The sequence below is a fragment of the Phyllostomus hastatus genome, unplaced genomic scaffold (assembly GCF_019186645.2).
Source record: "Phyllostomus hastatus isolate PE091 unplaced genomic scaffold, TTU_PhHast_1.1 phas_contig_1, whole genome shotgun sequence".
Taxonomy (NCBI): Eukaryota; Metazoa; Chordata; class Mammalia; order Chiroptera; family Phyllostomidae; genus Phyllostomus; species Phyllostomus hastatus.
This window is the reverse complement of record NW_025333498.1, coordinates 6845203-6871686: the sequence shown is the minus strand read 5'-3', so window position 1 is coordinate 6871686 and position 26484 is coordinate 6845203. Positions and strand designations below refer to the sequence as shown.

At 35.0% G+C, this 26484-nt stretch overlaps 1 protein-coding gene across 4 annotated transcripts in view; it reads right to left on the bottom strand.

Moving 5' to 3' along the window:
• CALCRL (calcitonin receptor like receptor) overlaps positions 1-26484 on the bottom strand; it is an 88954-nt gene that overhangs the window by 51027 nt on the left and 11443 nt on the right. For 2 of the 4 annotated variants that reach the window (XM_045830482.1, XM_045830490.1), the window contains exon 2: positions 20016-20083. The exons of the other annotated variants lie outside the window; for them this stretch is intronic. The gene's annotated coding sequence lies outside the window, so the exon portion shown is untranslated. The remainder of the gene's footprint in view (positions 1-20015; positions 20084-26484) is intronic. 4 annotated transcript variants of the gene reach the window in all.

Here is a 26484-nt window from a genome sequence, read left to right as displayed (position 1 = left end):
ACAATGATGCAGTCAACATGAGAGAAGTATTTGTGTGTATGCATGCATGTGGAGAGAGAATATGAGATACACATGGGGTTTCAGAAAAATCAGTAATTTGAAAGTGCTCGGCAATTGAAAAATACAGGTACAAAAGAGGTGGTGCCTTCCGGGCACACAGGGAATCATATTAATGGTGTTCTCTTCTGTCCTTTTGAGGAGTTTTGACTTAATGCTCTAGGCTGGAATGCTCTAGGTTTTCACCTAGAATGCCCACACTGATTTATTCATGGTGCAGTGTTGAAGCTGAGTCTAGAACACAGTGAGAGTGACCTGATACATCAGTGGTGTCTGGCATGGGCGCCATCCTGAGAAAGAATGACATGCATTCCAATATGTGCTAACATGGTTGCCAAAAAAAAAAAAGAATAAAAATTGTAGGGGGATAAAACAGTAGAGCACTATGACAAGATTTTCATTTTAGAAATGGAATGATTAACTCACAGATGGCAACAATGAGGGCAATGGTAGAGAGACAAATTGAAATACTGCAGTGACTTCTAAGTGAGTGAGGCAAGAAAATAATCATAAAACCTGGAACCTGGAACTAAGAACAAAAATAATGGAGATAGAGAGGAATATTCAAAACTCATAAATGTTAAAAATGTTTACTCTATGAGGATATGAAAACTTAGTATAAGAAACCTAAACAAATTCCCCAAATTCTAACCTGAGTATTTGGGTAGGTTCTAATCACTAACATAGAGGATACAGCAGAAGAAAAGGGGTGGTGGGAACATACCTGAGTACAGATAAACATTTCAAGAAGAAAGTGTCTGGGAGTGTTTGCCTATCAAGGGAGCCCAACCTGCGGTCTGCAGCCACATGCAGCCCAGATGGCTGTGAACGTGGCCCAACACAAAATTGTAAACTTACTTAAAACATTATGAGATTTTGGGGGGATTACATGTTGCAATGTATTTAACGTGTGGCACAAGACCACTCTTCTTCCAGTGTGGCTCACAGATTCCAAAAGGTTGGACACCCCTGGTTAGTTCTGAAAATCAGTAAGAAAGGGCTTGGAAACAGAAAGTTCACATCCATCATCATATAGTAGAACAGTAAATGGTGACATTTTGTCTACAAATACTGTCATAATAGGAAAGGAGTAAACAGTATATTCTAAGAGATATGTATATAAATTGATTAGAAGACAATTCAAAACATCAGTATTTAAGGAATTCAAAGTACTAAGAATGTGTGCTGATAGAAGACAGAGGTAGCTTTTTCTAGGGGCAAGGAACTAGAAAGAGGAATGATCAATGCTTGTGTGGGTGATGGTAAATGTGCAGTCCTGGGAGGAACTTGAGATTCTTTGGGGAATTAATGAATAGAAACCTAGATATGTGACATGAGACATGTGCTAGGCACACAGTCCTATGACACATTCTACACACTGCTTTAATTTCATGCAATCCAAACTTGGCTTATTTTTAATTATTTATTCCTGTGACTAAGTCTGGATTGCAACGTAAAAATAGATTCTCCAGTGTGAAAGAAGTTGCACAGGAAGATGCGCCTTACTGAGTTAAGCTGTGTTTAAGTGAGAACTACTGCTTAAGAACAACACGTTCCCTATGAAAAAAAGATGGCAAATCCATCTCAGTGAGTCTAGCCTTTATGGAGAGCTGTTATCAACTGAAATGTATGTTTTTTCCTGTTTCACAAACATGTTCCCAAAAGACTTTTAAAATAGCTTTCTTTCCTGCTAAACAGTTGTGCCAAGCACTTTTTCTGAATCTCAGCCTTAACTGGACCAGGATGTGTTAAAGACAAAAAATGCCCTGTCACACGTGACATGGTGTGATAGGCCTTAATAACAACAGTAAAACATTTCCCTAACCTAATTGTCCACTTTGACTGTCCACCAGCGAGACGCTGATCCTTAAGACAGTGCATTTTCAGGAAAATGCAAAAGACCCCATGGAAACAAAGCAAGAAACACTTTCCAAAACATCACCATGTTAAAATCTGAAAAACCTGTTCACTAAAATAGAATTTTCTCCTAATAAAGAGAAAAACATCACTACAGAAAATGTCTGTTTTTTTTAAGTTAAATAACCTTAAAAATATGTAATGGTTCATAGGTAACTAATAAGTTGACTTTTTTTGAGCAAAAGAAAACAATCACAGCATCCTGATTATCTGTTCTGATCACTTGAAAACGAATCTCACGCATTGCTGGAACATGTTTCTCAGACTACAACTCGAGCTTCAGTACTAGGTGTGTCTGCCTTTCCATTAAGTGTTTCCCCATCAAAAGTCTTCCCTGAGCAGCACTAACAATTACAGTCTCAGGGGAAAAAAGAAGATGAAAGTAACTAAAAGATAAACACAGTCTGATGTGATGGGCACTGCAGTAGAGGTTACGGCTGGAAACGTCGCATATGCCTTTCTGGGGTGGGAGTTAATACATCTATCTGAACAGTATGCTGCTCTTGGCAGCAGATTACAGCAATTCAAAAAAACGTTACAGTAGAGGACTTGTATCAGGAATTAAAAAAAAGACAGGAAAACAATAGAAAGCAAGATGCAGAGCAGGTTTTTGTGTGGATAGTTTGGATACAAGCTGCCATATTTACTAAGAGAATGAAGGCAGAAACCTAACCTAAAACATTTATGTGTGTTTCTGTAGCTCTCAGAGGGGCACAATACACCACTTTAAATATATTTTGGGGGTTCAATGCAATAACCAACATAACACAGTCAGGAAGGTGGTAAGAGAAGTGGCATCTCTCTCCGCTCCTAATAATTTTACTTTTGAGTAAAATTATATGTGAATATTTAACAATGCCAACTCCCTCAGCTTTCTGTAACTATGGACACTGTCTCCAAAATCACTTGTCGTATCAAAGCTATTTTGCCCTTCACTTAATACTGCAGGCTTGCATATATGGTGATATACCCCAGTGCTCAAGTCTCTCTGCTTCCCTCTAGCTTGCCCAGGACGATGTTATTAAGGAGGTGAAGTTTTCTATGCTTTGTGAGCACATAACCAGGAAGACTTCTGTGTTTGCATAATAAATTGTTGGTTTTGACTTGCTTAATCATTCTCAAGAGTAAGAAAAGCAACGAGACAGAAGTATCAGATCCAGTATCTGGAAACAACAGGGGGTATTAGTTGGAGATAAAATGTAAATGGTTCGAGGAGAAAGAAGAGCCTGCAGCAGATATCAGCTCAGCTTATTTTGTTCTCCAAAATAATCAAAGCATACATAGCACAAGCATAACAGAACAATTAAAATAAAATAATTAAGTTCCTGTTATTAATTTAATAAACATTTTTACTTATGTTTTAAAACATAATGTTGACTTTTAATATAAAATATCATCAATACGGGGCTGTGAATCAGTGGGGTTTTATCATGTTATTTTGTGTTGACAAAACTTGATTCTGGACCCCTCCACCACCATTCTGGCAAAAAAAAAAAAAGGAATGAAAAAAAGAAAGAGAAAAAAACTGATAAGCTCTAAAGTAATTTCTTATATTATAAAATTGCATATATTTTGATTTAGCTCTATTTTATAAAAATTATTTATAAGAAAATGTATTTTTTAAAACATGGAAATAAATTCTTTCACTGGTACATGTACAGAATATTCTATTCACAATTTAAACCTAAATTTTGTGTTAAATATGTTTGTTAGGAAAAAAAAACCTAGGAGCTTAGGAGGATTCTGCGTCTCCATGACAGAGGATGCCTGTTGGTAAAAAAAAGAAAAGTACCTATTGGGGAAACTAACGTTACTTGTTTATTTGTTTATACCTATGATCTTTGTAACTAAGCATTGGTTGTAATGCTGTGGTTGATACTTTAAACGAGTGACTAATAAGTGTTTCAGAAAAGGTATGGTTTGATCTTTTTGTGGAGATTGCATGTGCCTGTGCACTTATAAATGAGAGACATATAAATGGAAGGCAGAAAGGACAGGTGTTCCTAAGTAATTTCCTATTCAGGGAAGGTGTGTTGGAGTCAGCAACATTAGACATCAGATGTAAGAAGAGCAGTTTTGATAGAAGTAGAACTACTTTGTCCAATATTCCTAATGGTGCTTTATGAGCGGTCTAAGTCCTGTCTTTACAAGACTTCACTTTGGCCCTTCCACCCTCATGACACTTAGAACCAGGGCAGCAGTGGGCAGTGGCAGCTTGTCCCGGGCTCACCCCCAAACCTGTCTCCAAGGCCTCCTTTTCTCCGGCTTTTCAGTGAGCTGACACCAGCCCCGCCTTGTCTCACTTCTTTCCTATAACATTTCAAGAGAACCAAAGTAGAATATCATCTAGGCTCTCTCCTGTTGCTTCTTCAGCCCTAAGTTCTTCCTTTACATGACTGTCCCCTGTTAACAAATGTACTCTCGAAATCACCTGGCTCGAGTTGTGAAATCTTTCCTGCACAAATTCAAGAACCCATACACTACAGGCTGGGCTGAGGATCCTCTCTGCGTTCTTTTCTGTGACAAATCTACCAACAAAATTTCAGTAAAAGAAATTAAGTAATTTAATTATTTAAAATGATTATACTTTAGTGATAGCTAAAGAATGCTAACCCAAGGAATAAGTAAGATACACAAATGTAGCATTTTCTTTAACATTTTATTTCATTCTCTCTTCCCCCATGGTCTTATACAGTTAGTAATTCAAAGGACATTTCATGGGAATATAGAATTTGCTTTTCCCTAAAAATGAAGTAGTAACTACATTTTAAAGAGAGCACAAATAAATTAATTCAGGGCACATAAAATGTTTACAATTAATCTCGGTTAAAAGTCTGAGGGTTTTTTTTCTTCCTTTTTCCCTTCCCCCTCTCAGTTTTCTCCTAGGACTGTGGCAACCCCTTAGGGCTCTTCCATAAAAGAACATTCCACCTGGAAATGCCTTTAACTATCTACCCAACAATTATGGCTAATAGCTCTGAAATCCCTGGGAAAAGGCTTATAACATTCAAGTCTTTCCCCTCTATGCATTAAATCAGCTTTTTAAGTTTGTTTTGATTTAGGAAATAATCTTAGCAGAGGGTAAGGATTTTCCTCCGCACCAATAAAGGAGTTAATACTGTGATCTAAGTGTCTGTGTGGTGGGGGTGGAAGGGAGAGGGAAAGGGGAGGAAGAGATGGAAGAGGCAGAAGAGAGGGAGAGAGATAGCTAGAGAGAGAGAATAGTCCATATTCTACATAGGAGAAGTAACGTGGGTAAAAAAGTAACAAAGACAGGGGAGAAAAGCATGAACATCAAATGGACATAATATTTACATCTCAGGAGTTCAAGTTTCAAGTAGATTCAAACATTTATGTTGTTTTCCCTGACATGATATTTATTTATATGTGATTATTGTCAGCTGTTATATTTTAAAACTTTATATAAAGTGAATGCTTTCTGATTTTTTATCATAATGTTTTATCATATTTTTACGTTAATTAAATTTTATTTCCCCTTCCCAAATGAGGAAAACAAAAGAATGTTATAGGACTATAATATTATTTAAGACATTGTTATTCACATACCAAAAGGACAAAAGTAGGTTTAGGGAAGACTAAGTGTCTAGTAAATAAGGAAAATTATTCTTCCCTTCAATAACTGTGATAGAAACACTCCCCAAAGTAATTACTATCTGTCTGACCTTGAAATACTCTTCTTTATTGACGCTCTAACTCTCGTGTTGATAGCACCGAGGCAAAGGCAAACAAACAAACAAACAAACTGTGATTTATGTCTCAGTAAAATACAAAGCAAAACAAAGCAAAAAAAAAAAAAAACTAGAGGGAAACCTAGTGTAGCTTTGCCTGCACTTATATCTTGGGAGAAGTGAGAAAGATTATTTTTATGGAGTTAGTTGCTGATTGTGTCTGATTTAAAGTGATACTCTCTATGTAGCTATATACTTCAGGCAATTACTTTATTCCTCTTATCTTGATATCCAGATAAAATGGGAATAATTATATCATATTTAGGGCTGCTATATTGCATAAAAATTAGTATGTAGTGAGCTAAGAACATTTTCTGACACATTAACAAGCACTTTCCTTTACATCAGCACCTGCCTCTCCAGCACTGGTCTTCAAAGTAGCAGGCAGTTGGACCTCCGTTTAGTTACAATAGTGCAAATTTCATATTGAATATCATCAACTCTCACCCAGCAGGAGATTGGGAAAGCACCATATCTAATCTGGGACACCATCACAGAAAATATTTTATGTATGTGAAAATGTTACTTATGGAAAGAGAGGTTTTTTTCAAGATTTTATTTATTCATTTAGAGAGAGTGGAAGGGAGGGAGAAACAGAGGGCAAGAAACATCAATGTGTGGTTGCCTCTCACATGGCTCCCCACTGGAGACCTGGCTTGCAACCCAGGCATGTGCCCTGACTGGGAATCAAACTGGCAACCCTTTGGTTCACAGTCTGAGCTCAAACCACTGAGCTACACCAGCCAGGGCAAGAGTTCTCTTTTTAATTATGTTTTATTAGGGTGTGAGTATAGGAAAGTTGTATCACTGTAGTTGCCCAAGAAAGTCAATTAGCACTTTTGTGCAAGGATGTTTTTGAATTCTTTGATGCCAGTCAACAATGATTCATTCTTAAATATAAAAGTAACTTTAAGTAATCAAGTTCTAAAAAATAAACACATTGTAATGCTCACATAATAATGTAGGCAGCATCTAATCATAATTGATTCATTTAAAATCCACTTTGTAATAAGAGACATTATAGCTATTAGTGGCTAAACCTGTAAGAGACTGAAAACACTATCTTTCTTTTATTATAATAGAATAAGTAATGCCTAAACTCAAAGTACACACGTGAATCTTGGCTAAAAATGGCATCCGACCAGCAACTACGCACTTACATGCTATCTGCTATTTTTATGGCAACTACATGTTGGATGCACAGAAGTTGAAGAAAATCCCATGGAAACACTGACATTTAAGGCAGATTTTTCCCGGGACTGCGGAGTCATGTCAGTTAATGTGGAGCTGGACTCGGGAACAACCAGTGCCTACCCAACAGACAGAAAGTCGACACGCACATCATCCCAACCTCATTAACATCTCTGATTAGTAAATGTGTTTTTGTTTTTGTTTTAAGGCAGCCAGAAAAATGTGTTCAATCTTTTTGGGCTTCATCCAGGGAATTTATTTCCCAGAAAGAAAGAAAATCATTTTGTTTATTTTTTTGATTAACTGATTGACTCAGGAATAGACATTGGAGAAGGAATCATGAGGCAATAACTGCAATAGCAATGCGCTGCAGTTCCTGGAGAAGGGGTTGTGGTGCGTGCTATTGGCCAGAATGGAGCAGTGCTCCAGATGACAGAATATGGGATAAAGGATACGAGACAATTCCACACACAGGAAACTGGATAAATGCATACATACGTAGTTCCTAAATATTGGGGTTTGGTTAAAAACTATACTTACATATTTGCCTTTGAACTGATGACATGAAAAGGGATTTTGATGAAATCCTAGAGATCAGTGACAACAGCCAAGGCCAATTCTCAAAATGTGTCTATTGGCAATAAATGTATTTTCAGATCATGATCAGCAGACAAAATAAAATAAACATATTTGCTTTTAAAAAAGGGCATTCTTGAAAAATAATGAAGTACAAAGGAAAGACAAATAAATCATTTTGGAGAATGTGAGGGAAACTAGAGTTTTAAAAATATACTTATTAATATAGAAAAATATTTATAAACAGTTGTATCTAATAGTGTCTGTGACAAAGAACTAGTAGTGCTTCTGACATCAATTCCACATTCAGTCATGAAAGGCTACTTAAGTATGAATTGTTCATAAAATTCTTGGCTGAAAAATTCTTACTGAAGGGCTGATAGGTAAGACATTCTTACATGATTTAAATTTGGGGATTATTGGCATATACAAGATATGGATGATTATTTTTTACTTAAGGGAATTAACTCGATTATTACTGTGATACCTTAAAATTTTTCAAATTACTCTTACCTATTTCAATTCCATCTTCTTTGAAATATTTTTTTTAGAAATTGTTGGCATTGTGAATTAACTTATTTCCCCTTCAAATACATATGTTGAAGCCCTAACCACAATGTGGCTGTATTTGGAGATAGGTCATTCAAAAAGGTGAAGTTAAATGAAGTTATAAATGTGGGTCCCTAATGCATTACAATTGATGTCATTATGAGAAGAGGAAGAAACACCAGGAATACTCACACACAGAGAAAAGGCCAGGTGAAGACAAGGGACACATCTGCAAGCAAGGAAGAGAAGCCTCAAGAAAAACCAAACCTGCCACAACCTTGATCATGTACTTCCAGCCTTCAGAAATTGTAGTTATGTTGTTTAAGCCACCCAGTCCATGATATTTCTGTATGTCGCCCTAGCAGACTAATACAGTTGGGTTGAGTCAGTTCTTAGAACTTGACTCTATCGGGAAAACTAGAGAAAAAGTTCCCAAAATTTTATGAATGGTATTGTAAAAACTATTTCACTTTAAACACATTCTAATTAATAAATAGACCATTTGATTTATTAAAAATTAGAACAAAATATATTTTAATTTGCAAAAGAGTAGTTTATATTATCTAAAGAAGATATGCACTGTATGTGAAGTTAGGTTTAACTGAACTAAAGACCTTCCTTAGATTTTTAAAACTAGGGATATAAATCTACCCCTAAAAAATCTATGACGCCTGCCTGAAGGCATTATGAAGATGAATAACATAATATTAAGCCATTAAATAACACAGTTTACAAATGCTATGAATATTAGCTCTGGAACCATATGATAATCCTTTTGGAAGCAGAAACTGGCTCATATATCAACTTAATCTTTGTTCGCTCCACTGATCATGGAAACTTGGTTGCCACTGTCACACCAAACAATACATTTCTGTTAGAAAACACTCCAAAATCTATTAGATGAAATAGATGCTAACATTTCAAGACAGCTTTCAGAATAAGAACATTAAAAATCATTTTCATGTAGTAATTGAAGTTAAAGTCAACCTTGTTAATATTTCATGTTTTTGAAAGATCATTATCTTTCCCAGATACAGAATATAAGGTGGGGGTTTCTGTTTTTTTTTTGCATCAGTCATTTTGTTTAAAAGTATTATTTAATAAACTAGTTCTGAAAGAAATCTAAGTTCTTTCATGATATTATGACATAATATTCATAATGTATCTTGGAAAATTCTCTCATTTATTGAACCACTGTTTTTTCAAAGTGCAAAAATAACATTATAATGAAACTAGTTGAAAGTTTAGTTCCGATACACTGAAGTCTTAATCACACTTCTTCTTCCTTTGAAAATTTTTTTAAAGAAAAGAAATAAACCAATAGGGAGAAACAGCTGTCCTTATGGTAAAGATCATTATACCAGTTCTATTCAGAAGGTATCCAGCCATGTCATATGAAAAACGGAGACATTTACTGAAGATACAAGATACAAGAAACATTATACACAGGACAATGATGCCTTAGTCCCCTTCAAAGTAGGCTCCTTGGGAATTCATACAGTTCTCAAAATCACCATCAGGTGCCTCATTGTATTTTCCTGAATTTCACTGATGGTCTGAAATCTCTTCCCTTTCAAAGGTGATTTTGGTTTTGGAGAAAGCCAAAAGTTGCACGGTGCCAAATCTAGGCTGTAGGGGTCATGAATCACCTGGGTGATTTGATGTTTCTCAAAAAAACTGCATGATATATGATTCATGAGAGAACACATTGTGATAAAGATGCCGATCACCAGCTGCCCATAGCTGCAGACTTCTGAATCATCCAAATAGCTTTCATGGAGGAATGTTCAGGCTTAATGCAAAATTTGATGCAGATTCATTGCTCTACTTGATCGGTCATTTTGAATGCAACAGCCACAGAGTACACATGCTCACTGAGCAGTGTCTACCACCCCCACTAACTAGTACAGTGAAGTTGTCATTGTTCACACATACACATTCCAGTCTACTCCCCTTGGCTGCCAGGTTGCATTGATGTTGCTCAAATCGTTCTCATTATATTAACAATAGCTGGACTTTTTCCAGACACACCTTATACAGCATGATGCCTTTGCCAGGTTTCATGTACTTGCCTATAGCTGCAGTAGAGTTCAGAGCAGAACAAACAAAATCCACTAAAAGAACACATTGAAATTTATTATGAATTCTTGTCAAATACTGCCAAGAAGAAAATAAATATTTAAGGGCTGTATCCAACTTAACTGGGAGTCTAAACTTGACAGGAGATAATATGAATTTACATTTCAGGAATATATATGTTTGAATGATACCTTGAGTGTAAAGGAAAAGAATTCTGAAATGTACGTGTAAGGGAAATCAGAGAGTAGAGGTGTGAGCTAAAGCTAGTACTCAGAAAGAAGATGTAAGAAAATGTCTAATAACTAGTCTTGGGTTATTTACACATTCATAGAGCAATAGCACATGTTTAGGAGTCATATTATCAATAATCCACAGGTTCCTGATTTTATCTGTATCTTGGCACCTGGGACCTCCAGCATCCTTTCCAGTCCCAACTTGCCCTTGAAATCCCTAAACAGATGCTTCAAAAACTAGTCTCCTTTGTACGACCAATTCACAGCACTCTTTCTTGAGCACTCTGACCTCTTTCAGGTATGCCCCCTGCCCATAGAGTCTCTGGAAGTGACTTTACTTTTGCCATTTCTTACTACTTCATCCCAAAAATTGTATCAGAAAGACACTACCTCTTGATCCTCTCAAAGTCTTCAACTCTTGGGGTACTAGGGTCCTGTTGTATGTGCAGAATTGGTAGAAAGTGGCCTTTAACTTTCCCTCTGCTGTATTGTCCCCTGGTCCCCAAGACAGCACAGTTCCTGTCCAGAGTTTACTAACTCTGTCATGAAAATATCTCCTCCATCTTCAGCTCCCTAGATACTTCAGACCAGTTCAAAGGAGCAGTAAAGCATAGGCACCATGTCACACTCTGATTTTATGTCCCCATCATCATAGGTTAGATCCCTCAGACCAAAACAACCTCTTATTTCCTTCTTCAGCACCAAAGTGCCTTTGCACATTATTTCAGGCATATAGATGTGGGTGCAAGGTAGTGGGAAATTCGGAAAAGGGGCACTGTTTGGACTGAGCATACCATCCTGTTTTCAGTAAAAGGAGAGCAGAAATTGCCCCAAATTCATTGCAGTAGCATTCAGAAATCTATTAACAAAATATCAAAAATAGTATAAGTTATCATAAACCAAGGTTTAACTTGGTATTTTTATGATAATTGATATAAGAATTAAAAAATGATTGAAATAGTAACAGCTACTATTCATTGTTTACTGTGTTCTAAGCACAGCCGTAGGCAGTGTGAGCATACTATCACTTTCAGTTCTAAGGTTAATGAATTATTACACTCTCCCTTTTATCTATCCAGACAAGGAAACTAGAGCTTAAAGTCCTCTCACTAATGAAGTGAGAAAGCTAGGATTATAATCTGAGACTCTCTGACTTCTAAAGCATATATGCTCCTAATCGGAACTACCTCTGGACCCAGAGTATTAACTCCCCCAAACAGTCACTGGCTGTAGATCCTTAACAGTAATATTTTGAAGTTTAGATGAAGCAAAACCATCACAGAAAGGCCAATGTTTGGGGAGCATTTGCTTATTGTGAGTCCACCACCATGACAGATCCTAGAGAGAAGATATGGGAATAAATAATCCTCATCGTTTTTTTATGTTCAATTTGGTTTCCGTTATATTGAGAGTATAACAAATAAAGTATGCTTCAGGAAAGATGGACTATGTTAAATAATACTATGCAGCTTTTGCCTTCAAACTGATCATTTTCTGAGTAATCGCATAAGACTTGAGATCTTTCTGACTCAATAGTATATCTTTTTAGAATAAAATAGTATATGGAATGGTTTTTAGAAGATTATATATAGTAGGGGTTTTATTGGAGAAATCACATGTGTGACCAGTTGATAGTTTAGGAGAATGGATTCTAGAAAACATTTTTAACTAGTATTTTCTCCTGAAACTAATTATAGACACGGTAAGTACCCATAATTTTTTGCATGTAATTCTTATAAAACACAGACCACTCAAAATGATTCAAAACAGAACATCAGGACCCAAGGCTTAACTCATGCCATTTATAGCAATTAACGTTTGAGGAACCTAATAATGGTTCATTGAAAATAGTAATAATAGTTTTTATTTGATGAAAACCAATTATATTCATGTTTACTTATTATTTTGTTTAAATATTACTTGTCCACACTATAAACAAAGTCATCTTGGTAACAAAAACTTTTCTTATAGACAAGGGCACTCAGAACCAGAGAAGTGAAATGTTTTGACCACTTTCATGCAACTGGTCAGAAGCAGAGGAGAGACTAGAAACATGTCCCCTAACTCAGGTCCCTTTTGTTGACCCAAAGCTGTTTCTGAGAACTTATCCTAGGTGAAACAATAGATAAATTCCGGTGAAACAGCATCCTCGAGATGAAGCACCAGCATACAATTGTGTACACAAATGGTCAGGTTCTTTATCACAGAGATTTCAATTAAAAAATATGTTTTTGAAAAAATGTATTTACATATGGGTGAAGTAGATTTAAAAATCAATGATAAAGAGTTACATTTAATGGACAGAATCTGTGCGTTGGCTTCTTTTCTATCTCACCAATATTTGGTGTTTGCTAATGTGTCTGACTTCATCTTTTGTAACAGGATATATTTTTTCCTCAACCCTCTTTCAATATAAAAACTTGTAGTTAGTTTCAATAAGTTTCTTAAGGCCTTGTTGCTAACTAGGTCCAACTTGCTGCATAAAAAGAGAAAAATACAACAGAATGGCCATTGAGAAACCTGAAATAGAGTGCCCCACAGTCCCTAAGCGTATGTGTGTGCTCTCTGTTAATTGAGTAGCTCCCCATCACGTCAGGGTTTGGAGAGCAGTTTCAGGTCATTTGACAGGGCAATATTTTTCAATGGGAATGTCAATCACACTGCTTATTTGAACAGGGGTTGCACTGAAACTGTATGAAAGATGTTGTCACAACCTCTCTCCTGAAATTTAAGATAATACATCAGCATATCATGTGCTCTCAGAACTTGACAAATTCAGTGGACACTGGATTGGATATGAATTCAAAACAGGGTGGTCTATTGAAGTTTAGATTTAATAATATGTGACCATTTTTTGAGAGCGTAATGAAAGCTTTAACAAATCTGTCTAATAATAGTGGGGATATTACAGCAAATATTAGAAAATATTGTATTAAGTTCTAAGTTTAACAGATAAGAAAATATCCAGAAGAATGTGGGGGAAAAGTAAATTTATGGAAAAAATAGAGTATTGCTTTTGGATAACTTCTAAGATGCATGATTAGGTGGTTTGTGGCAATTTATATGATAGTCAAGCCAAGCGTTTGAACAGAAATAGATACCAATTCTGGTGGTGATACCAGGTTACTATTTTGTTTGTTTTAGCCATCATTTTATTTACCTGCTTCTCCAGTTTTTATTTAAAAAAATGTAGGGTTTGTATAAAAAACTATAATAAGGATCTTCTAGTTCTACAAAGTTATAAAGTTAATATATTAGCTTAACAATAACCCACAGCCTTCAGACCAACTATAAAGTTAATACATTAGAAGATCAAATATAAGGCTTTTTAAAGCTTTATGCCCAGAAATGATATCAAAGAGTTCCAGGTAATAGAGGTGCAAAAAAGAGAACTGAAATTAGAACTCACTTGACATATTTAGAAAGGACTTATAAGAGAAAAAATTTGCTCTTCCCAATTTACTACTAAAATTTTTCAAAGACAAATTGACCATCAAGACAGTTGAAAACAACAATAACAGAATATAATAAAAGAATTGTTGCGGCTACAAAGATATAGTCCTTTCCAAAACCAGCCACTATAAATTGTGAACCAAAAAATATAGTCTTATTTTTTTAATTTAATACACATTTGTGAACAAACACACTTCTTTCTCTTCATTGTGATTGCATGTTTTTTTTCTCAGAATGTGTTTTAAATCAAGGACATGTACTTCAAAATACATGTATGTATGTATGCATGTACTATGTACAGGGTGGTGCAAAATGAGGTATATAGTTGTGTGGAAAATAATATGGTAATTAATACACAATAATATAATAATAAACTTTTGTGTACTCACAACTGTAAACCTACTTTTGCCTATGCTATATGTAAGTTTGTAATCATATATAATTTTCTACCAAATGTCATGTAGAATCTGAGATGTTATAAAACCAAACCATTCAATAATATTTTCCCCTGTGAAGCAAACATAACACCTACCTTAAATAGGATATTGTAGAGAAATATTTTTATGATCTGGATGTAAGGACAAATTCTAAGGTCTGCTATGATTCAGAAATCTTACTCTTATGATGGAAAAATATTTTCTAAAGCATTCTGTGACTTGCTTGTATGTGTGTATCACTACATTTTCCAGCAACGTGGCAAATTATGTGGCATGGCGTTATTTCCTGGATGCTTTATTGAATGTGCAAAGGATTTAGGAAAATTGAGAGTAAAGAGGGAATAATAAACTTTTTCAGGAAATAGGTAACTAAGATTAGCATGCTTTATAAAATGGAATAGCAAATGATTTGAAGATAAATGTTACTAATTATACAGTAAATGTGAAAAACAAGTTTAAGTGTGAGGTAATAAAAAATAATAAATTCAGCATGGCCACAATTTTTTCTTCATATATTGGTACTTCCCTGTTTAAAGTTTATTTAACAATAGCCAAATTTATTTCAAAAAGTATGAATATGCCCAGTGCGGTAATTCTTTACACCGAGAGTTAATATTTATTAGTTACTCAAATTTCTCTTATTTTTATTTAAGGTGATCTTTGCTGTCATGTAGACAAAAAATTTAACCAAAGTGTTGAATTTTCATCTGGAGGTTTTGGAGTCATGTAAAAGCCATATCAATAAGAGTGGGTCCAAAGTCTTGCTTGAGTTAACTAATTTTTGCCAGTCCTATTTGGCAGGCTTATTGAATTACAGCTTTAGTTTCCTTTAAACCTAGGGTCTGTTTATCATCTGCAGGAATGTTATAGATTCAGCATTTTAAAGCTACAAGTATTAGTGTTGTGTTTTCCTCTGTCTTTATCTCTAGCAATCTGGGTGAGCAAAGAACTTTTAGCTATAGCAGGAGCTTCCTGTAAAACACAGTACATGACCGTGCTTTCCTCATCTGCCAAATCCTTTCTTTCTTCTTAAGTCCTAGACCCTTCTCCACTAGTTTAGGTGGACATTTGCTCACTTTCACAGGAATCAATAAGTGTGAAATGTTTTTTAATTTTTAAAAAAATAACTAGTAGACATGTAAGTAACATATCATTAAGTATATGAGCAGGACTCTATATACTACTGCTACAAGCCACAAGGTAGAAAGGCTCCCCATCTAGCCATTTATAAGTACATTATGACTAATGGAAAACACAGGCAGGAAATTAGATAATCTCAGAAAGATATAAATATGGACAGTTTAGGAAGGACTGGCTGGAAGTTAAGAATAAGTAGATTTATAACTCTTGTAGGCATAAATGAATTGTGGCTTAGCCTGATTGATAATTTCACTTGGTCACACTCATGCTAGGCTCTGCATATTTTTGGAAGATTTTGTCAAAACTGATGTATTCCTTAAAAAAGAAGTAATTTGCTTTGGTAGCTTGCTTAACAAAAGCCTAGGAGATAGGATGGGAGATAATAATAAAATATTAAGTGCAACAAGGATTTTTTTGTGAAAGGGAGCAGTGTTTTGTTTTGTTATTTACATGGAGTTTTGCTACACAGAGGAAATCTACATCTAATTGACTATTTCATTTGGAATGTAACAGACTCTGGCTGATTCTTAATCATAAGTATGGGTCTATCCCACTGAACAAGCTTTTTAAATATGATTAAAAACCAGTTTTAAGATAAATAGTCTGTGTTCAACTAATTGCTTATTTTCTGGGTCAGTGCATCTTGGCAAAATACTATGTAGTTTTCTCATATCTAATAACAACCTCTTATAAATGTATAATGTTCTTCATTATAAAAAAAACTTCATTATCAAAAAATAAGCATAAGCTTCCTGTGAATAGTCATACATCCCATGTATAAGTCATTACATATATACCCCAGGTTCAAACGACCTTTCTTAGAGTCATGATAACTTATTGTCTTTAAAACAAAAAGAAGCCCTTTTCATATCTTCCAACCCATTCATTACTTGCAAAGTCTTACAAGCAGAACCAACAGCTGATTTCCACATAATACGTATAGATCTAGTTCCATTTCCTTGCATCCAATAGATATTTATAGACATAAAATCATTGTTAGTAAATAAAGGCATATTTTACTAATAGATGCAAAACCTAAAATGTATAAAGATGCTTCATTGCCCACCAAATAATTTATGAATGTAATGTAGTCATGGCGATGGATAATTCCAGAGTTTAACTGAAAACAAACAAATGAACCCCAGTATGCAAACTCATTGTGTTAATAAAATTTAGTAAGTATAACACTTTACCTAAGTTTCAAATCAATGATAGAAAAGATAAACAATTTAATGAATATTGTCCATCAATTTTGGGAAAAAATTACATCTGAGACTCAGTTTTAGTTGGATTATGATTTGAATGTAAAAATGGATGTATTAAATTATTAGAAAGTTACAGATTAATATTTTTAATATCTTGGAGTCAGAATTTTCAGTAAGATTATTAAAATTTATTATTAAAATTTATTTAATAATTATGAAAAATTATTAAAATTTAGTGATACCTTGAAATCATTCTACTTTCAAAATTCAGTTTAGCCAGAGATATTCTCCTTATTTATTTTACTTACCCACCTCTTATTCATTTATCAAGTTTCAGAGTCTACTGAATAATTATGTAAATACACAATAAAAATATTTTAAGTCAGAAAATTAAAGTATTACAAATCACATTTGTTACAAAGAACTTCAGATGACATTTTATTTCTAGCTCCTAACTTTAATTCAGTGTAGTTATAGTCAGAGGTTCAGAATCTCAGAGAGCTTGAATGGACCCGAGAAGTCTTACAGTATAAACTTGTTTTACAGATTTAGAAAGCAGGAGTTCACACAGGTCTCCCCTCTAGGAAGACCAACAACCCAATTAAAAATAGGCAAAGGGACGGAACAGACACTTCTCCAAGGAGGGACACACAGAGGGCTCAGAGACATATGAAAGGATGCTCAGCATCACTAGCCATCAGAGAGATGCAAATTAAAACCACAAACCACAAGATACCACTTCACACCGGTCAGAATGACCATCATAAACAAAGCAACAAACAAGTGCTGGAGAGTGTGTGGAGAAAAAGGAACTCTAGTACACTGTTGGTGGGAATTCAGACTGGTGCAGCCACCATGGAAAACAATTTGGAATTTCTTCAGTAAACTAAAAATGGAACTTCTTTTGACCTGGCAATTCCATTGGTGGGATTATACCCTAAGAATCCTGAATCACCAATTCAAAAAAAACCCATGCACCCCAATGTTCATAACAGCACAATTTACAATAGCCAATTGTTGGAAGCAACCTAAGTGCCCATCAGTAAACAAGTGGATCAAAAACCTATGGTACATTTACACAATGGAATTCTATGCAGCAGAAAGAAAGAAGGAGCTCCTACCCTTTGCGACAGCATGGTTGGAACTAGAGAGTATTATGCTAAGTGAAATAAGCCAGGTGGTGAAAGACAAATACTATATGATCTCGCCTATAATTGGAACCTAATTAACAAAACAAACAAGAAAGCAAAATATAACCAGAGACATTGAAATTAAGAACAAACTGATAGTGACCAGAGGGGAGGTTGGAGGGGATAACAGGGGGGAAAGCAGGAAGAGTTGTCAAGGAACAGGTATGAAGGACACATGGACAAAGCCAAAGGGGGGTAGGATCAAGGGTAGGAGGTGGGGATGGCTGAGGTGGGGGAGAAAGTGATGGGGGGAGAAATGGAGACAACTGTACTTGAACAATAATAAAAAAGAGGAAAAAAAGTAAGTAGGAGTTCAGGAGAATTTGTTGATTCCCTTCATATCTCACAGTAGTAGATGAACTAAGATTAGGAGTTCCCTTACCTAAGTCTCATCTCTGTGATTCTTTCATTAAGTTAAAATTAAACCATCTATGAGTCAAGCTAATATGATAGCAAGCTGCAGTCCTGGTTCTCAATTATATGTTTTAGTCTCCCCAGAGATAAGTTTTCAACCTCTTTATGCTGGATTTTGTGATACGCATATTCACCTTAAACACCTTAAATTTTACCTTTTAGAAATAAAATTTTTAAATTACAAAATGGGCAATTAATATGAAGTTATGTATACATGAAGTATATATATGTGAAATTTGTATATATGTATACATACATATATATCTTACCAATAGTGTACAAGTCAGAGATCAATCTAATGAAGAGAAAGAAGTTTAAATTTGGATCTTTTACTTTTAAACTACTTCCAATTAATTTCCTTCAAACTATTAAAAATATCAGAATTTATAACTTGAAAAGATACTTAGAAAAAGTATTGTGTAATTCTCTTAATTTCCACATGGTGATTGCTGGTACATGGAGAGTAGAGGCCTAGTAAGCTCTTTGCTCTATGTCCTCATTAAGCAAAATTGAGGCCTTATAAAAATTGGTCTGGCACCACTTCACAGAAGAACATCCAGGAAGAGAAACCCAGCTGTCAGATATAAGTAGGTATTCAGAGCATTCAGACCTTGTCTGAAGGAACAGTGAGTCATATGAAGTGCAATGTGCAAAGGAAGCTGACACGTAAAAGGATAAAACAACAATGTTGAGTTCCCAAAGACATGCTGAGGGGCAAAGAATAATTATAGAGGCTCTATTTTGGGGCCCAACAGAATAACTTGAGAATTTAAAAATCAGAAGAAGAAATTATGTCACTCAACTTTGATTTAAAATGAAATAATTTAGTACCATTTATTTAATATTAATGCTATTATAGTTTATTAGGATGATGCATGATTTAGTTGTTAAATACTTAGGAGTCTAACAATGACTTTGGACAGGAAAGCTACTTTAATTTTATAGGAAAGGGGGCTAAATGTATAATAATTGCACAATTAACAGCTTACCTGGCATGGAACTATAATGCCAAACATAAGACACCCCCAAGGGCAACAGTATTCTTTTTGGAAGCACCAACGTCCCTGAAGCTTGTAGTTCATGTCCAGGATTTAAACTGAAACTGCTTTGCCAAGGAGTTCTAAAAATAGTACCTTGAAGAACTTACATCTTTTAAAGTGCTCACCCTCCACCCATTTTCCTGTTCCCTTATTTATAAATGGTATCCTTTAACGTTTCAATTATGAGAAAGGGTCATAGCCATTTATAGAAATGTAACAGCGACTATGTGAATCAGAAAAAAAAACAATTCTTCAGAAGAAAGGAATTTAGTTCAAATGAGCAATGTACCCTTATTATTTTACAACATGAAACAGCTTGTTTTCTATATATGTATAGTATCATATAGTTACAGTTATTAAATTAACCATAAGCATTAATATCTGTGTATATGCATATATATGTATGTGATGTTTGTGGCTAATATTACCAAATTACTAATATTACTAAATCTGATAGGATCTATTCACATTAATTTAACACTGCTATCCTATGGCCAATGGCACAAGAACAAGATGTTTAAATCCATACCCAAGGGTCCCAAAGAAATGGTTTTGTAAGTTTTGTAACATCTTTTCTTAAAGATGCCCTTATGTTTGTCTTTATCAGTATTTGGTTAGACTGATTTTCAAAGTTTTCCTTTAGTCAGAAGTTACCTGAAGTTGTTATATATAATTCTGAGAAATCTTTCTCACTATTGTTAATGCGTTCGTATCATCCTCAACCTCAGTGGAATTCCAGCCCACTACTGTGAAGTCGTGAGTGTTCTACGTAACATAGGCAATACCTGAAAGTAGGGCCATCCAGAGTTTTGACAGGTGGCAGCACAAGTGGTGGGTGTATCATCGTAGTACCCTGGACAACAAGAGAACATTGCTGTGAATTGGGTTAAAATGTGAATAGTGAATAGTGGAATTTTACAGAACTTAAAATTTTGTAGGTTTTTTTGTTAGAATCTTAAACATATGTATTTTAAATGTTGATTTTACTGGGAAGTTGGTTGCCACCATGCTAGCCTGCAAGTAAAACTTTGTTCTTGGGACCTTACTTCTTCAGAATGAGGGTAGCAAGGAGCACGTGCATAAAGGATGATCCCTGTTGTCCAAGAGCTCAGCACTAGGAAGAGGAGAGTGCCTTGACATGTTCAGGAGAAAGGTTGTTGCTGGAAGAAAGAGTAACCTGGTCAAATGACTGTAAGGAGGAAATGATGGGGGTGGTTCAAAGTGAAGAAAGAGGATCAACGTGATCAACGAGGAATTAGTGAGTGGGAAGAGAGACAGAGACCTTGCCACAGAGGGAGGCAGAGGCTGGACCACAGCAGTAATGAGGTCTACCTTTCCTTTAATATAGAGGATTATTAACAAGTGAGGTTCATCCACTGCTAAACAAAGACTTCAAGTATATAAACAAGTTTTATGTGCATCTTCTCAGGCTCAAACTGATGTTAAGATCAAGATATAGGCATAACCTAGTTTACCTTGTTTCTCATTTACATACTGTTTAGACTTGTAGAACTTCAAAAATGTCAAAATTGCACTTACAACTTGTTTATCTTCATTAGCTTTATTGGGATTTGAGATGCTTCTATTGACTTACCCTTATGAATTATCAGTTTGCTGCTAATTCTAATAATAATCTCTGAATTATTCTGAATTATTGCCAAGGATTTCTATGCAGTCAACATAGTTCTTTAAGTGAAAACTCAAAAGCATTAAGAAAACTTACATTAAAATCAGTCTTATCTCTGCAATCAAATATTTTCTGATAAAAATATTTTAATTATTTTATAACATAACTACTTTTACAACTTTATGCATTTTAATAATTTATTATACATTATTATAAATTGTCTAGTTTATATTACAATAGGTTCATGATCTGATCATATTAAAGATATGTGTATTTTTATATCAATTAACACTGTATTATATTTAGAATCTGGATGTTCTATAAGCTATTTTGAAAAGAATAAAAACTCTTGTCAGTCTCAGCCTTTACTGGTATATGTATGGCCTACAGAAAGTTCAAAGTTGAAATTTATTTTGAGTGTTTTCCCAACTTGCTGGAAATGGCACTAGAAATAGAAATGATATGACATGTTATTGTTTTTTCTTTTCTGCATAGTTTTAGAGGTTTAATTTGTCATCGCAGCTGAAAATGCTACAAAATAATCTTTCTCCCCTTTTGGTGATTTGGAATAACTAGAAAACAACCCTCTGGCTATTAGAAAGTTTGTTGATGAGCTAATTTTGGTTAGTTAGTATAAAATAATGTACATGTCTTCATGGTCTTCCACTTTCTTCTGAAAACTATCAGAATCTATAGTACCAAAAATATATTAATATTCAAGAAGAGAGGATACATAAAAAACATTATAAATTCTTAGTGAAAATAACAGAGACACCTACAACTAAAAACAAAACAATCCAACTGATTTTGTGGAAGTAGACCCATTGGCTGAAGAGATTACACAATGACCAAAATCAACTAAAACTTAAAAATACAAAAAAGAAATACAACAAATAAGAAAACAGATAAATCTTTATCAAGAGGAAATCAGAACCCTGAAGAAATACATTGGTTAAACTCAGCTAATGGGTATAAGAGCATCAAGTGGTCTCCATGTTGAAGGAGTATACTAAAGACACGTACTTTAATGCCTTTTATGATGTTTTCACGTATAAGAAATAATTTTTACCACAGTAGAAAGATACTATCTCTTTCAAGAGATTTTTAAGTGAAATAAATAATTTTAAATGTTCAAAAAATTATAAAAACACACAATACATGCCATTACACATTTGTGCAAACTCATAGAATGTCTAGCACCAAGAGTGAACCCTAATGTAACCTACTGACTTTGTGCAATCATGATGTGTCAATACAGGTTCACTGATTGTAACCAAAGCACCATTCCAACAGAGGATGCTGGTGATGAGGGAGGCTAGGCATGCGTGGGGACAGGGAGTATATGGGAAATTTTTGTTCCTTCTCTTCAATTTTGCTGTGAACCTAAAAGTGGTTTAAAAAATAGTCTACAAAAACATACACATACACACACATGTCTGAATGGAACTATTCACTTCCTTCCTCTTTATTTTGAAGGAGATTTTGATATGTATTTGATGGCATCGTTGAATAGAGGGAAATGGGTTGTTAGGAATATGGTTCTCAGCATTCATAATCTGTGCCCTCGTTCATGATGAGAAGTGCTGTTCATACCTTCCAGTTCTGAAAGCGATAACACCTATGCTTTCCATTCCCTGGACGTCCTAACCAAAAAGAGACAGTCCTTCTCTAAATAATTATAAACAAAAAGTGGCTTAACCATAATTCTCCAAAATTAAGTTATTGCTATCCAATTAGAAACAAATGTTTTAGGGGGAAATTTTAATTCATTTTACATACCAATCTGCTGTAATTCATAGTTAAAGCAATGCATATTAAAACTATGAGATACTACAAACACCCACCAGAGTGAGGAAATTTTTACTAAAAAGTTTGACAGTAATACAAAGTATCAGAAAGGATGTGGTGCAATGGAAAACTCACACACTTGGTAGGAGTATAAATTGGTATGAGTACTTTGAATTCCTAGGATCCTGAAATCCCACTGGCAAGTGCATTCATTAGAGAAACTCAGGCACCTGTGTACCAAGACATACTACAAAAAAGTGTTCATTGCCTCATTGTTATGACAGCAAAATGGTGGAAACAATCCAAATGTCTCTCAGCAGAAGAAAGAATAAATGCCTGTGGTACATACATACTATGGAATTCTGCAACGAAGAAAACAAAGAGCCACACTCATGAACAGAGATGCATCTCCAAAACACAGGGCTGAATGAAAGAAGCAAGTCTCTAAAGACTATATTCAGAATGATTCCACTTTCATAATAGTAAAAATAAAAACAGCAGAACTAAATTGCTTAGAATTCATATATGTGTGGTAAAGTCATGTAATGAAGCAGGGAATGGTGAGGACAAGTTTAAGACAATAGTTTACATCAGGAGACATGTATGTGATGATCAAGAAGGAACAAGATAGACAACCGAAGTCTAGGTATTGGGTATTTATTTATTGAAACTGTGTATTTATGCTACACATAAACTATATGTATGAGATTTACAAGTTTAAAAAGTATTTTGTAGAACAGTATGAAGATTATGATTCCTTACTCTGGATTATACATTGTTGTGGACTTATGGATCAAAATATTAAAATGCAGTGTATTTGGGATAGGTCAGGGTGGATGGGTGGAGGATGGCATTGCCTGACACAGCACAATCCAGTTTGAAAGTTTACTTCCTTTAGTCAGAATATTGTTCAGATCAGACCTCTCACAATATAAAGCCTTAGCATTTTACCAAAAATGATTTAGGTGTGCAAATTCTATTTGGCTTTAGGTTACTTTCCAATTTATACAGAAAATTTTGGAACACTGATGATAAACACCTAGGAAACATGTAAGTGTATTCCAATGAAAGAGGAGTCAGTAAAGTTGTATTTTGTATTTTTACCAAGTTCCTGAGACTTGTTAGGATATTCAGACAGGGGAAATGTCTCAAATCATCAAAGTAATAATTCTCAAAGCGAGAATTAGAGGGAAAAGTAATATATACAAAGTCTGTCCAGAAAAAATCCAGCCATTGTTAATACAGTGTCCAGCAGAAATAACTCTTGCTTGAATATGATTGGTAGGGTGATAATATGGGTGTAATAATTTATAGTTTTAATTTGAACATTTCACCTAAATGTCATATGGTGTGCTTGAGTGTGATATTATTATGTTACACAATTACATGTTTGTGATTTTGTAATAAAAGATGTAACAAAAAATCGCATTATTTGTGCTGGGCCCTGTGTAATGAGAATGTCTGCACAACATCCACGTAACTGGCAGCCAAGAAGAGTGGACTGGAATACACATGTGTGAACAATGACAGCTTCACTGTACCAGTCAGTGGGGGTGGTAGATACCATTGAGTGAGCAGGTGCACTATGTGGCCATCACATTCAGAATGAGCAAGTAGAGCAATGAATCTGCATCAAATTTTGCATTAAGCTTGATCATTCCTCCATGGAAACTATCTGGATGATTCAGAAGGCTGCAGTTATTGGCAACTGGTGATGGTCAGCTTTATCATGACAATGTACCTGCTCATGTATCATGTCTCATTCAGAATTTTTTTGAGAAACATCAAATCATCCAGGTGACTCAGCCACCGTATAGCCGAGATTTGGTGCCCTGTGACTTCTGGCTTTTCCCAAAACTATGAGTAAGATCACTTTTGAAAGGAAAGAGGTTTCAAACCATCAGTGAGATTCAGGAAAATACAATAGGGCAGCTGATGGCAATTGAGAGAATGGTGTGAGGTTCCAAGGTGTGTACTTTGAAAGAGACTGAGGAGTCATTGTCCTATGTACATTGTTTCTTATATCTTCTTCAATAAATGTCTCTATTTTTCATAGTACATGGCTGGATTCCTTCTGGACATTCTTAATATGTCTTGTTATTTACGTGTAGTTCAGTGTGAATTTGTGTTTATCATTTTATTATTTAGACATGTGTCGTGATCACTCCTTTTTATTATTATAATTTTGAACCTAATCATGTTATCATGTTTTATTCTCACAACATCCAGAGTCCAGTAGAGAGAAAACTTTTCAGGAAACACAGGGATCATATGAGCATCACCTCCCTCTCTGTATGCTGAGCACAGCCTGACTGATTCTGTAGGTTTGAAATGAGCCAGGGGTTTGCCTTTTACCAAACAGCTCTGCTACTTTAAATGTAGTATGATTAATGTAGCCCAATTTCTGGACTACCTTTTGAGAAACTGTCCTAGGCAGACTAAGTGTTGCCAACAACATCAAGACTCTATGAACTCTCCACTTTGAAGTCAAGTCCTTATCTTAACCTACTGGGTCCAAGCCTTAGACTCTGATGACTACCCAGGAGGTGGTGTTTGTCTCTCACAGCTTCTTCATGAACATTCCTCACCTCTTATCAGAAGGAATAACCCCTCGATTCAGCAATCAACCCCACTGTCCAAACAAAAAGGCAGAGAAAGTTTTCTTATCCTAAATGTTAGGACAAGCAGCTGGGAGGCATTTGCATACTAACAATTTGTCCATGGCAATGGAACCAAAGAATCTCCACTTCTTAACTGATGCAGTTCAGTGCTGTGTTTTTATTTTCTCTCCTTTCTGGCAAATAAAATATATCTTATTGGACTAATTATCTTTCTTGTAGCCTCTCCTTTTTTAACTCTCTTTTGCGGTCTTTATTCTATTCATCCCCCATTCTCCCACTTTCCCCCCCCCCCCCCCCCGGTTTCATTTTCTTTTAAATCCCACCCCTCACTTTGCTTTTGCTCAGTCTTTTTCACTTGGTAAGTAATAATTACCAAGTTAACTACATTCTTACAGTCATGTATCTTCATTCTCTAGGTGAAAAGTTTTCTGAATCATCTCTGTTCTCTGTTTTCTTAATTGGTCCTTAATTCCTTAATCTTGTTTCTTTTAGTTCTAGTTTCATCAACTTCTGGGTGAATCTCCAGGCCCTTCACCCTGACATTTACCAAGACATTGTCAGCAGACCTGTGATAAAATGAGGTCTTCTGGCTTTACTGCAAGGGAATGATGTTTAGGCTGTGTAAAATTTTTATATTATATGTTTTAAAACATGCAATTAAACGAATTGTTATATGGAAGCATGGAGAGCACATCCAGTCCTTTAGGAAAAAAAAAAAGAGGTGAGGACATAGTATGAGGAATTAGTTAAAATAGAACTAATCAGAAAATTGTTAATAACATTTGTGAGCAACGTCATGAATTACACAATTGACTTATATTGTGTTATATTACATGCTGTAAGTTAGCTGACTATGTCACCGACATTACTATCAATCTCCTGAAATACAGATAGTTAACACAGTCAAGGTGATCCAACATATGTAAGAACTGAAGAACTACTAAAACAAATATGAATTTTATTCTACTTAATTTTATCTTCTTAAATCCACTATACAATGGCAAGTCAATTGTAAATAATTTGTGAAACTTTTCATAGCAATATATTGTTAATGGTTAATTTAGTATCAGCTAATTACTCTGACTTCAAAACAGCCTTTTTATCCGACAAGTAACATTCTATTACAAAAGGCTCTCAAGACAGAATGTGTGGTGCCTCTGGAGAATCTAGTTGAGAGTGAACAAATATTTTGGTATTGCTTTTTTTTTTTTAACAGGA